This window comes from Thermobia domestica, chromosome 4 (genome assembly GCF_964235325.1).
Source record: "Thermobia domestica chromosome 4, izTheDome1.hap1.1, whole genome shotgun sequence".
Lineage (NCBI taxonomy): Eukaryota > Metazoa > Arthropoda > Insecta > Zygentoma > Lepismatidae > Thermobia > Thermobia domestica.
This window is the reverse complement of record NC_137457.1, coordinates 81331683-81345866: the sequence shown is the minus strand read 5'-3', so window position 1 is coordinate 81345866 and position 14184 is coordinate 81331683.

Below are 14184 nucleotides of genomic sequence, written 5' to 3'. Positions count from 1 at the left end.
TCTTTAAAACAAGCAAAATAAAAAATAATCCAATTTCAAGAAATTACCAAGCTCTTTCATGGTTAAGTAGTTAGTGCCAGCGCCTCTGGCTAAGTGGTTAATACAACAGCCTTTGGCATTGTGGCACCGGGACTAGGATTCCTCTTGGGGGGCTATGCGGTTCGGATTCCAGGTTAATCAGTTAGGAGCATGACTCATAGAGCCTCGTTGCTGAAAAGAACAATAAGTTCAAAATACAACCATTTATCAACAAATAGAACTTACCAAAATTTTTTCAAGCATGAGTTTACAGTCGATAAAACATAACCTTATATGTTAGTAATAATTTTCATTAGAATGGATTTTCATTACACAATATTTACTGACAGTGCTAAAACATATTTTAGGACTGTTAAGAAGGTTTAAAAATTTCAAAGAAGGAAAACACATTTTCTCCCAGCACCCATTATAAATACTCAAATTATTAACAAAATATTTTGAACTTATTTCATTTCATTTTTTTCCATGCTCTAATCAAGCGTTATATACTTTAAAGCAGCACCAAATTGAATTAAGCGATTTTCTTTATTAGTGTATTTTCCAAATATAATTAAGATATCCTCTATACCTTTTCTTGTTAATCTATATGTTTTCTTCTTATTCTTGCTCTGCTTCCCAATCCTACCAACAGATCTTTTCCTGACATCTTCAATTTTCATTGATGATGATGTGGGTAGTTGGGGCTGGGCCTCCGTTTTTTTTACAAAATAAAGATATAAAAGTGTTATTAATACAACTTATTTTTACAACAATAGTATAAATTATAATTATTGTATTTAATATAAACAATATATAGTTAATAGCGATAATATTCTTAAAGAAAGATCAGTCAAAAACTTCTCTTATTCTAACCATGTACGAGAGTAAAATATCAGTTTCTTTAGCGTGCAAATCCTATAAAACATCTTTAGATTCCAAGACCTATGTAGTATGGTTCTCGACAAGACTTCATCCAGTTTGGATTCTCTATAAATCCGCACGAGCGAAGCAAGCCTGTTGTGCAAGACCCAAGCCTAATACCGAATAAAATGTTGATATAATTCAATTTGGCCCATAGGAAGAATATTGTTCTGAGAATCTTCAAGAAATATCGCTGTTAAACAGAATGTTAAACTCAAACTCAACGCTAGTGGTCCTGCGTAGTTCTCACGTTCATGGAAACGGTGCCGGGTTCGATTACCGGTATTGGGTACGGAGCGAAAGGTTCTGGGTTCGATTACCGGTGGGGCACTCAGTCGAAGAATTGTAAAACCTCTTTCAGTCCACTCAGAATGAATGATGTTTTCCTAATTCACACCGGTCAAATGCTTTGGGTGCTACCTAACTTATAGGTCACAGAACGCTAATTTCCTTTCTTGGTTCCCTCTCCCCGGATAGTGTGCTCGCCGAATGAAATCATTCTTCAGAATGTGACAGGTAAAAAAATTATTCAATGCCATGAGGTCAGAAATATAAAATCCTAATAAAAATCTACTCAATCTTTCACCGATGTATAAAAGTTAAATTTGGTTCCCAACAGGAACGCTCACGGTCGTCTCGCAGTTGTGAAAAAATCCCATATTCCAATCCTACTGTAAACACACATGATTTGGATTCTCCACCAAAACAAAGTCTTGATGCTATAAAACAGAGTTCATACAAAATTATTTATTTAAAATGGTTAAGTGTTCACTTCATATGTCTGGGAGTCTGTAGTTCAATTCTTGGTTGTGTTAAGTGTTCCCTCCCACTTTTTCATATACTTTCTCCAAGAGCTGTTATAAAGCAAAACTACAAAATACCATTACCATCAACTTTAATTTAGCCATTACAAGTGTGGGCCGAAAAAATTCTGATTTCATTATTTTATTTATTTATTTATTACAGTATAAATCTAGCCTCCTTGGTAAACAACAAACAAAATTATTTCAAGAAACTATTTCAATAGATACTCAAGATACAACAAATCTTTTGTTTCCTAGCAGGCTATCAGTTCCATTAACTCTGAAAATAGTAATTTAACACTATTGTAATAATACCTCCACTTCCAGTGACACCTAGGGGTAGAATTCTAAATTAACGGTTTGTTGATCGGTGGATGTTCTTCATTCCACACATATATGCGCGATTATCTACTATATTTCTATATTTTAATGTGAGTATAGTATTGTTTATTTCAATAAATATTATATTTCTTTTCATAACCATTAGTTTTTATTAACATAAGCAAAAAAAAACATGTCTTCCATGCGATAGATTTTCTCTCTCCCTCAAGATTAAGACATTTCCGATACTCTTGTAGATGTGATTGTATGCTCTAGTGATTCTAATACTCAGTTCTACGATTGGGGCTGTACCAGTATGATTTTAACGTTAAGGTGTACTATGAGACTGAATATAAGTGTGAGAAAACTTAACATTAAGTTGAACTTTTGGTGTAAATAAGGGGCATAAAGCCCGGTCTTCCAGTAAAGCAAAAAAGTATTTAGTTGGGGGACCAAAACCGGATCATTCGCTAGCATAGCTCCCTCTCTGTCAGCGCAAAAGAATGTGCTCGCCTTTGGGAAACCAACTATAAAACAAATAGCGGTCAGTGATGGAAAAGTCTCAAGGAAATTTACTGTTAACACGCGGGTAAAGCCCCTCTCTCAGCAATGCATAAATGTGTGCGGTAGCTTCTTGTGTTTTCTTTCATATCCAAAAACCTACCCTAACAAAATTTCATGTTTAAAATACGCAAGTCCGTATTTCTTACATTTTCACAGGAAGTTCTCCCTGCTGCTTGTCCAAAGACAAACATCGAACTTCAATATTTCTCATCAAAATATTAGCCAACATTTTTTGCGTCTTAATACAAGTGGCCATTCATTACGCGCCGCAAATTTAAAAATAGCAATACTGTTCCTGCTGAAATCCAAAGGGATCATGATTCAGCTTCAATGAACAAAAATGAACGAACCTCTTTCTTTCTTTCGAGTCTAACTGTAGAAGACTCCCACAAATTTACAGTTAGCCCATTCACATCTATCTAGGTAAAATAAGCGAACAAAATATTTGCGATAATCAAATCTCACTCATGAAACTGTCCACCGCAAACCTTTCTTTATTTCTGTATGTCTGCCTTAATATATCTACATTTTTCAGTTTAGGACACATTTAAAACACTTTTAAACATTTAATACTGATTGTTTTTTAAATACAACCGAATAAATCTATATTATAATTTTTCTTTCCATTTATTCTTGTTATGCAAAGAAAGGAAACATCAATGTTTCTGTTGAACTTAATTATTTTACACTACAGTAAATAAGACAATATTTACTACAGTCGATGATGGGAAACACATCACTTGTGCATGCGTTCCAAAACATTGTTTCTACTTAAACTGCTCATTTTCCGGAAACACTTTCCAATATTGACGCTCTCTCCTTCTCTGTCTGACTGGATCTGGCAAAGAATTTTCAAAATGATAATTTTTATTGCTTTTGAGTGCAACTGGTTGTTGCCCTCACTTCGTGGTATTTTCCTAATGAAAATCCAAATTCAGCTCGATGACGGCACAAAGTGGGCTTAGTGCAAGTGCACTAACGACGGCTTCTTCCAAGTTCGTCATCGACTGGCGTGACGCTGTCCTTGGCGCTGTGACAATGTCACAGAAAACCAAGAGTATTGAACCTGATGACATGTAGTAAATACAGGACCACTTAACTTAGCAGAAATAAATAGCAAGAAATCAAGACGGAAGGTAAACAGAAAAGTGATGAGAAAGTACAAGAAACTATAGGCAAAGGAAAACGTCGCTGACGCTCTAAGTTTATTGTTATCTAAAGAATTTTACAATCATGCATCAACTGATGCTTGAGACTACATTTTTTATGAAGAATAATGTCTTTCTGATGATGACGAGTTTCTGCACAATGTCCTATGGGGAAACGATATCCTCGGCAAGGGTATTAACCGTAGGTGTCCCACGCAGTTGGTCTTGAGATCGATCCTCTCTCTCTCTCTGGCGATGAAAGGTATTCAAATAACCTAGGTTATCTGAATAGGCAACACTAAGATTTTTTTCCTGCGATTTTTGGTATGTGCTATTTTGTGAAGATTAGTTTTATAAATTAAATTAAAAGTTTTGGTCATATGTTCATGTTCATTCTGAAATTTCCAGCCCAGAGAAGAGTTTACTATATTTTCATATTTCTTTTGAACCACTGGAAACAAATTCGGAAATTTTACGTAGACTAAATGTATGTTTGTACCCAAAATACGAACATCTTCACTGTCATTAATTTAATATGGAGAACGTAGAAGGAGATATGGTACAGCGAAAACGTTTGATTGTCGTAACAAAAAAGAATTAATTTTCGAAAGCCATGGATTCCATTGTGGCAGAACGTGGTGGAGCGTGAAGCAAACAAGTGTCAAGTGCATTTCTGTAGTAAGCAAGGTTTTACTGGAGTAAGCATTCTCTGTCCATAATTTCAAATAAATAATATTTAGTATTTTGTACGAACTGTGTCCAATATATTATATCCAAAATTATATTTATTTATTTTGGTACAAGGAATAAACAAGTAAAACTTTCATATTAATGGGTAGATGATGCATAACAGAATCCATTGCTTTAAACATACCTACTTCGAGAAAAACTTTTATTTATATTAGTCTACACGTACTTTGTTTTAAGAATATTTTGGATGTTATTAAAATATGATATCTTCAAAGAACTTTCGATTATAGTGGGTTGTAGATCACCATTCGAATTTTATCCACGGCTTGATACTCCCACAAAAATTAAAAAGAGCAGAGGAAAATCCCTAAGATGATACCAATTTCATATTTTCAACATCACTAAATTTATTTCAAGACTATCGAGACGAGACCGAGATCGAGAAGGCGATTTTTACTCGAGACGACAGCGAGATGGAGACGAAACCAAGTAACCTCTCGTTTCGTTTCTATACCAACCCTATTTCGCTGTCAATCTAAGTGCGAGGTTACAAAAGTCCCATTTTCCGTTCAAAACAATACGTCTACTACGTAACGAAAACATAGGTCGGTGTGTGGCATTTTATTTTCAAGTAAATACATTTCCTTACCTTCATTATCTTTGTTCCAATATGCTGTTTATAGCTCCTAATTTCGGAAATTTAGGGGATTCTCATCTTATTACAATATTCGTAAATCGAAACATGACTTTTTTTATGATTCATGTGTATCTCATATAATAGGGACCCAACTCAAACAATCTCAGAAGAGGTGGCAAAAATCACGTCATGGCTATTTTAGGAAGAAAATAAATGAAACAATAAAGTTTTTATGCTTTCAAACCCAGTACTTTTGTTCTAAAAAGTGACATCAATAAAGTAAATATTTAAAAAGAAATAATCCCACGGTAGTTTAGAAATTAAACAAAATAAGGAAAAGCAAGACATGTATATATATAAAAGGACTATGTAGCTTTTCTTACTGTAAGACAAATCAAATTACCACGAGGCGCAAGAAACAATAGCCATCATAACTTAAACAAATCTATAAGCATTGGAGCAGGTAAGAAATATACAATTATTTGAGCTGCCCTAAATAGTTGTCTTTCTTGGTTTTCGCCCGCATAACTTATGTTACTCATTACAAACCAAATATACACAAAAGCATAGTTTCAGAAAGGAGGTTAGTCCACGTGCAGTTGACGATAGTTTGATATGAGATACTGGAATTTTATTGGTTATTTTATTTTATTGGATAGAAGAATTTAGGGGCGTGGCTATGAATCGCAAAGAGACTTTCTTGTACACTCCGCACCGGGTGTCTTTGGCGTCAACTACAAAGCCAATGGCCGAGTGGACAGGTACCTAGATTTCTTTGTCGTTTCCCCTGCTTTAAAGTTTATTCTGTGTTTTCTTTAAAACTGTAAACCATAGATGGTATCTTTTGTGAAGTATATTTGCTACTAGAAGAAAGAGCCACATGTGTTTGTCATCATAATTTATTGGGGGGTTACACGTTGATCACAGTGTCCCTTACTTCACCATCTATACTACTGGCAACCCTGGAGGTGGCTAGGAAGGCGGTATCCTTTTGGAAATATATCTGGCTCTGCTAGAAGGAAACAATAAAAGTGTTTGTCGATATAATATATTGGGGTGTAGTTTTTGTCTCCACATTTTGTAACCACCGGTAATGCATGGATACGGTAAAGCAAGGGCAGGACACAAATAATACAAACAGCTATTCTGATTATTGCATCAAACTGATTATTGCAAGAATTATGCACAACAATACGTGCACCTAAAGTAATAAGATTCGAATCGTATGCAACTCATATTTGAAATGCTAAAACACTGACATTCAGATAACTCCCCCCAAATTCCATAAATATTCTTTGGAAACAATCACAAGTTTTGGATGAGTGACGATACTGATAATATAATATGAAGCTACATAAATACATTCAAACAGACTCCTATTCAGTTATTTATTCCCACAAGCAGGTTTATTTATATTGAATACAGCAAAAGCAATATATTTGCCAGGGATAAAACTAAGTTATTACAAAAATGCGTTATAGGTGAATTAATGTATATTATACTCGTGACTTCTGCTAGACCACGGAGGCACGATGAGTCACGCCTGAAGGAAGCAGGAAGGGCAGATTGCGGTAACCAATACTGTGGACGACATACAAGGGAACGCATTATATACATTTCAAAAGAAAAAAAGATATCCCTCTTTCACACTTCATGCTGTAATTTTAGCTTCCAATTCCTCATCAAGACTACTATGCGAACCACCATCACACTTAATCCAGACCCTTCAACCAACTTTGATCTACGAAGACAAAAGTATCATATTTTAAGAGTACTTTCATACTTATATCACACGTAGACAGTTAAATAGTAATTAATACAAATCGACTTAACTCCACATAATAACAATTCTCTTAATATATACACATCCTTTGTACTTTACTAAAGAAAGATCCCTAGAGAAAGTCCTTCCGTGCTCAGAATCCCGCTTCGAAGGATTAGACAGAACGGAAATTCCCGTTCTGCCTAAAGGTAAGATCATTGAAATTAGTTTCTACGAAGTGCCGGAGGGCATTTAGGTAGAACGGGAAGACACTGAACACAGTCGATGCAAGTAGGCATTTCCTTGGTTTGGCAGTATATATCTTTCAAATCTCTAGGAAAAACTATGAAGTTGATCTTCCTTAAAATACATCAAATACTAAACTTTAGTGAGATTTTATGAACTTAAGATTTTCAGTTAAACTTGTTTGTACTTTATTAAAGTAGGATCAAATAAAATGAGATTTTAAAAAAAACATTTTGCATTATTTATAACAATAAACCAGCACTAGTACCTAAAATTAAGTATATGATTCTTTTAAAATTAATTGGTAAATCTGAAACACACTAAAAAAATAGATCAAAACGACAAAATATATAGGAGCTGGAAATCGTAAGAAATTCACTTATCTGAAGCGAACAACATTAATGAACCTTAACTGAGAATTTTAATAAATTGTGCCGGAATTATATCTTCGCTATTTTACCTAGGACTTTGAGCTGGTGTTATCCTTAATTGTCTTTTCACTTAAGCGACAGTTTGATTTAAAAAGAGCCTTCCTTCGATCAGCTCACTTAAGTTACGACTTTGGAAGCGTTCCTTATATCACAGTATGATACTTTATAAATATTATAGTCCGCTTCCTTTCTTCTATAGTATTATATTTTCAGTCATTACATCTTTAAAAATAACTAGCCAGAATATCTCGAAGTTTATGACAATGGCTAAGTATATTAAAATCGGAGTACTCATAAGGATATTCTGAGTCTTTGAATCTAAACATGTATTTTCATTAAGCTTTCAGATGTCTCACATGTTCAACATATTCTCTTCAAACATTAAAAAAAAGTCCCTTTTTGTGTTACAGCATTTTAAACAGAAACCTTAAGGCTTAAAATATATAAATAATATCACAGTTTTTACATTAAAGATCAAATTATTGTTGGGAGCGCGGCGTCTCAGTGGTAGAGAGTTCACTTCCGGTGTTTGGGGTCCCTGGTTCGATCCCAAATCGCTCCCTATGAACTTTGTAGTGGACATACACCGCGATCGTAGGATTTCTCGGGGTTCTTCAGTTTCCTCCCACTTCCCTTATTCCACCATTTCACTCATCTCTCATCAAAGTCTCCTTTGCCCTAACCAAAGTAACGCGGAAAGTAAAACTTAAATTTCGTTTCAATTTCAAATTAAAGTTTTTTTCGCAGAAATGGCATTTTTATTATAATACTAATCATTAATAAACGTAGACCCATGTACTTACGGTCGCAGGTACCTGTAGAAAACAACAAAGTGTATTTATATACAATTATTGTAAGTTTCATATTTTGTAATATGTTTTATTTTAATATTCTACTCCTTGGTTACTCCTTTAATATTTTTATATACATGGCGAGAATTGCGTCCTTTCATCAGAAGTGTATAACTCGAAAGAAGTATTGATCAGCATAAAGTCTTAATTATCATATTTAAGTGTTTAGTATTATTCAAATCTTAAAAAAAAAGAATCATACAATAACGAGGAATGACTTCAAACCATTTTTCCGCCTTATTCTACAAGATATAATAATTTTAAAACTCCAGTAATTGTAGAAAATTACAAGAAAAAAACTATCCCAATTTGTCCCTGTTGAGTGCCATATAAAAACAATATCATTAATTGTTCTTTTATGTACACTTAGTTTAATTAAATTGTTTTTTATACAGTGTTTGTTACTGTTATGTCAATATTACTAAAATGCATTTCTACATAATCAATGTTTAAAAGATATTTTTCCAAACCTTTCATCATTATTTGGATCGAATGTATTTACTAATTTAGACGTTTGGAGGCAAGACATGATGCGCAACAAGAGTACCAAAACAGAGCTTGAAAAATCACTATGGGGTTTGGAAGAGTATAATTCCCTCAGTTGAAAGGAAAATAATGCGTACCACAGCATGAAGCGGTGCTATATATTTTGAGCAGTTTTACCTGCTTATGCGAAGAAACGAAACAGAATTTAATAAAGGTAATCCAGAGTCAAATTGACAGCGTGGCTTGAACCTAACGCGTCGTACGATACTAAAGGTTAGTCTCAATAGCTTATGTTCAAATTAATATTCTGGAAACAAAACACAAATAAAATGTAGATAAAAATAATTTATTTGAAGAATATACTAAAATACATTCATAAGCCAGGATATACATTTTCAAATATGAACAGCAATCATTCAATCTTTACTTTTAAACAATTATTATTACATGAAACTACTTAAATTAGAATTATTTACGCAATATAATTAACAAATATCAAAATTTCATTCCAAATCCGATGATATTGTTTTATATTGTTAGTGGAATAAACGAAATGGGCGTGTGACATATAAATGAAGTGGCGGGGCCACAATAACTGATTTTGATGAAACTTGACAGACAAATAAGACACCTTAGGAAACTAATGGAAATAGCAGCAATTCTTTGAAAAAGCTGTAATTTCTGAGATTATGTCGATTCATTAAATATGACATTTGTCGTGATATTTCGGGAACGGCACCACGGAGAAAAAGCTAATTTGCAAGCCATGATAGCTTTAAAATGAGATTAAAACGAATTGTTTGCACCTGCGAAAAACTGCCCATAATGCTCAAATAATTGTGCACCTGCACTTATCTCGAAAATATAAAGATTGTGGTATATTATTCTCTTGGTTAGTTTGAACTACATGACGAGTATAACATAATGCATGAAAAAACTAGACTCAAAGATTGAGCATTTTCAAGCAACTGACGTGAAAAGTTGATAGCTGTGGTTTTCCCTCTAATACCTACCTCTAGTTACGGCACTCTGTCTGGCTTCTATATATTCGTTAAATCTGTGTTGAAGTCATCTGGCTTCTCAGTCATATATTTTCGTTATACCTGTGCAGAAGTCATATGTTAAAAACAATGAAGAAGGAAGTTAGAAACAATGATTTACGTCAGTAGGTAAGGTTCAATGAACATCGTTCATCGTTTGTTCGCCGTGAGTTAACAACGCCACCTACGAATTGTGGTAATAGTGTCAACCTCCAATTAACGTCAGAATAGAAGAAAAAGTAATGGACATCGGATCTAAGAAATTGCAATAGGGTATATTTAAGTTAAAATGTGAATAATTTTTTTGATTTGGGAGTGATTGTAAAAATCGTAAGATCCGCATGTGAAATGGTGTGAAATCAAAAGCCTGAAACGTGATCAATTATATAAATAAACGTTTGTAAGTTTGTGTTTGAAGTGGCATATTCAACGGGGCCGTAAGTGTGTTCTAAATTCAAACTTATTACTTTGTGCCATTTTCGGACCAATTAATACTTCGATTGCAAGGGATATGTTCATCGGATCACACGTAACTATTGTTTTATTTATATTTAAAGTAACGTTTACATTAACTAAAACATATTTGGAATTAAATTAGAAAGTTCCTTAAATTGTTATTTGGATAGGCGTATTTAATGGGTGTTAAAATTTGGAACCGTTCACATGGATTTCTGAAAGTATTGAAAGGGAAAACTTTAGTTTAATGTGTTGTTTATTATGTTTAATGTTGCATATATTTGGTTATTAACAGGATATATGATAAATAAATTGTTAATTGTATTGAAATTTATTTAGTATTCCTTGCACACTGAATTATTGCCTTTAGTTCCGCATCAAAGGAAAGATTATTACCGGAAAATTAGGTCAGGTTAAGGATTATATTAATGAAATTCCATTAACTGATCCGTCACCTAGCATAACTCAACCTTGTTCATTTCCTAAGCATAAATTGAAAGAACTCAATAAATATATAAATTATTAGTATTTGGTGTTGATGACGAGAGAGATTTCTCAATGTTTCATAGTAAATAAGGACAATTCGATAGGCTTGTCATCAACTATTTTTCTGTCAACAAGAAGTTGTTATTAACGACTTATCCATCACCTAATTTAGTGGGCATGATTTCCAATACCCGACGTCTTAATCTGTATACCGTGGTCCACCTAAAAGTTCTTTCTTTCAAGTAAATATAAAGCCAGAATGTAGGAAAATAACTGCATTTGCAACACCTAAGAGGTTACTATAAATGGTTAAGCTACTTATAGGTCCAGCTGTTAGCCCATTTATTCTATCTAGTTTAATGCACAAATTTTTTAGAGATCTAGAAGATGACTATTTAGATATTTATTGCGATGATTTGATTATTCACAAAGATTCAGTGGAAAAGCATAAAGATATATTAGAAAATGTACTCAAACGTCTTCGTGAAAGGAGGATTACTAGCAGTCCTCATGAAGCAAACATTTTGAAATCAAAATTTAAAACCTTAGTTTATGAATTCAGTAATGGGGAAATCAGAATTGATGAAGAAACGATTAACGTAATTGAAGATCTTCCTAAACCAAAGAATAAATGAGCTCTAAATAAGATATTTTGATTTTTAAATTACTATTGCATATTTCTAAAAGATCATGCTGATTTGTTAGCTCCTTTAAAGGCAATGAAGTCTCCCGCAGTTCCATTTGTCTTGGGAAAGTAGGAGGATGAACTTTTAGAAAAAATTCAAGAAGCAATCATCAATCACGTGGTTCTTAGAGTCCCCGATATGGATGCTCCCTTCGTAATCCATGCCGAAGCTTTGACTATAAAGTGTGGAGACATATTAGGTCCATATGATGAAGAAAGTAAATTAAAGCCTGTTTATTTTCTTAGTAAACGTATACCACCATCAATTTGGTCCAAGAGCAGTTTTTAATTATAATTAAGGAGTATAGTTTATGCTCTTGATAAATTCGATATGTATTTGAGTAAAAAGTTCACCGTCTATTGTGACAATTAGGCCTTAACTTGGATTCTTCGAAATCATAAGATTCAAAAGAAATATGATTCCCTTATAGAAAATGTTAGTAAATATCAGTTTCATAACGTTTATTTGCTACGTGGACACAATAATTTAGCATATTATATTTCATGAATGAATACCTATATTGATTTTACCCCTCCTTCAAAAGACATTATGGAAATTGAGAAAATAGATGTTAAAGACGTACATTTAACTTTTGTAAATTTTTGGAGAAATCCATTTTCCATAGATCTTTAAATGAGCATCAGCAAGAGTATCTGTATTTGCGTACTATTATCCAAGAAATTGAGAGTGGTAAGATAAAACATCCGTATTTGATTAAAGATGGAATATTGTTAAAGAAAATTAAGGATAAGCAATATGGTGGATTAAGAGCGGTAATTCCTGATTCACCTAAATATAGTATTGCTAATATCATAACGAAGACCTTGTGGGTGCTGGCCGCAGTGGGGCGCAGCGTACGATTGCTAAGATTTATTTCAGAATATTCGAGAGTTGTTACAAAAATGCCAGATTTGTCAATTTTGTAAAGACAGGAATACTACTCAATATGGTACTTACTACTGACATAAAGAAAGATATCCGAAAACATCTGTATATGTGGATATAATGGGTTCTTGGCCTGTTAGTAATGGTTCTAAATATGTTTTGGTGTTAACAGATGGTTATTCACGATTTGTAGTTATTGAATCTCTTGGAAATTTAAATTCGAAATTGATATGTTTGAAATAGATAAGATATTCTACTCATTACGAATATCCAAACAAACTTATTTGTGATAATGCCAGTTATTTCGAAAGCGTTACTTGTTTAGTCTACTATTAAACGTATTCATACGTATCCTTATTCTATGTCCAATAATTTGCCGGAGCGCCAGAATAAAAACGTAAAACAAATAATAGTTATTATGTACATAAAAATCAAACTCAATAATCAAAGTATATTTATCAGGTTAAATATACTTTAAATACTAGTGGGAATAGTGAAACGCGGAAGAGAGCGAGTGAATTATATTTAGGACGCAAAATGTTTAATCCTTTGGACATTAATTGGATCTTAGGTATTTTTTGAAAATTCACAAAATAAAGAACTAAGTAAAATTATCGTAGATAATATTGAAAAGGCCTGGAAAAGAGAATATTTATTCAAAGAAACATAGGGATATAGATTTGCGAATAGGTGAGAAAGTACTTGTAAAAAGAATTATGAAGGCTTCACTTGAAAAGAGATTTCAACCAAAATTGAGTATTAAGTTCCATGGCCCATTTGAAAACCTTAGTTACCCTACAAGGAACACTGGTTACAGTTAATGGCTGATTAGAGTATAAAATAAAAAAAGACATGTTAGTTTCATTAAGAAACATTACCCCAACAATTCCAGCAATTCTAGTAATTCTAACAATCTTAGCTAGTCTAGTGATTTAAGTACTGAAAATTGTAACGGCAATAATACTTGTGAAATAAATAGTAACAACAAAAATAGTAATCAAAATGGCTCTGTAATATAACAATGAAAATTGTAAGTAAGAGTTAGACATTAGTTGTTGTGTTAATACTTAACTATATAAATGTAATTTTACTGTGTACTTTGTATACTGTGCTTGTAATTCAATTATGCAGTTTCTGAATTGAATATGTTATGCCATGGGTGTCAACGTCCTTGTCAACTTCGAGATCCTCGTTCTGTAAAACTCTTTCGAAATTATCTGGCGCTCAATCTGAGTCATGAGGTGAGTGGAAAACTGTATGCAAAACCAACTTGTTATTTGTCATCTCTTCTTTAGTGGATGGACACTCGTTAACTGAATTCATCGAATGGATAATGGAGATCCTGTTGATATATACTTGTGTGACACTTTGATTAATTTCGTGGTGAGTCTGTTCCAAATCTTTTGCATGCGGTGATTGAAGTTTATTTTTTAAAAATTTAGTTTGTTAATCAGTTTATTTAAAAAAAATGAGCATGGGAAATTTTATCTATAACGTTCTCCAAGAGAAAAAAAGACATTAGTCTGGACACTGAGTCAGCTGATTAGTTATTTCCGCATACAGTTAGAAACTATGATTTATGTATGTAGGTCAGGTTCAACGAACATCATTTTTCGCTTCTTCATCGTGAGCTAACAACGAAAAGATAATGGACATCGGATCTAAGAAATTGTAATAGGGTTTAGTTACGTTAAAATGGGAGTGATTGGAAAAATGTGTTTTTGGAATGTGTTTTTGCAGTGATTGGAAAAAT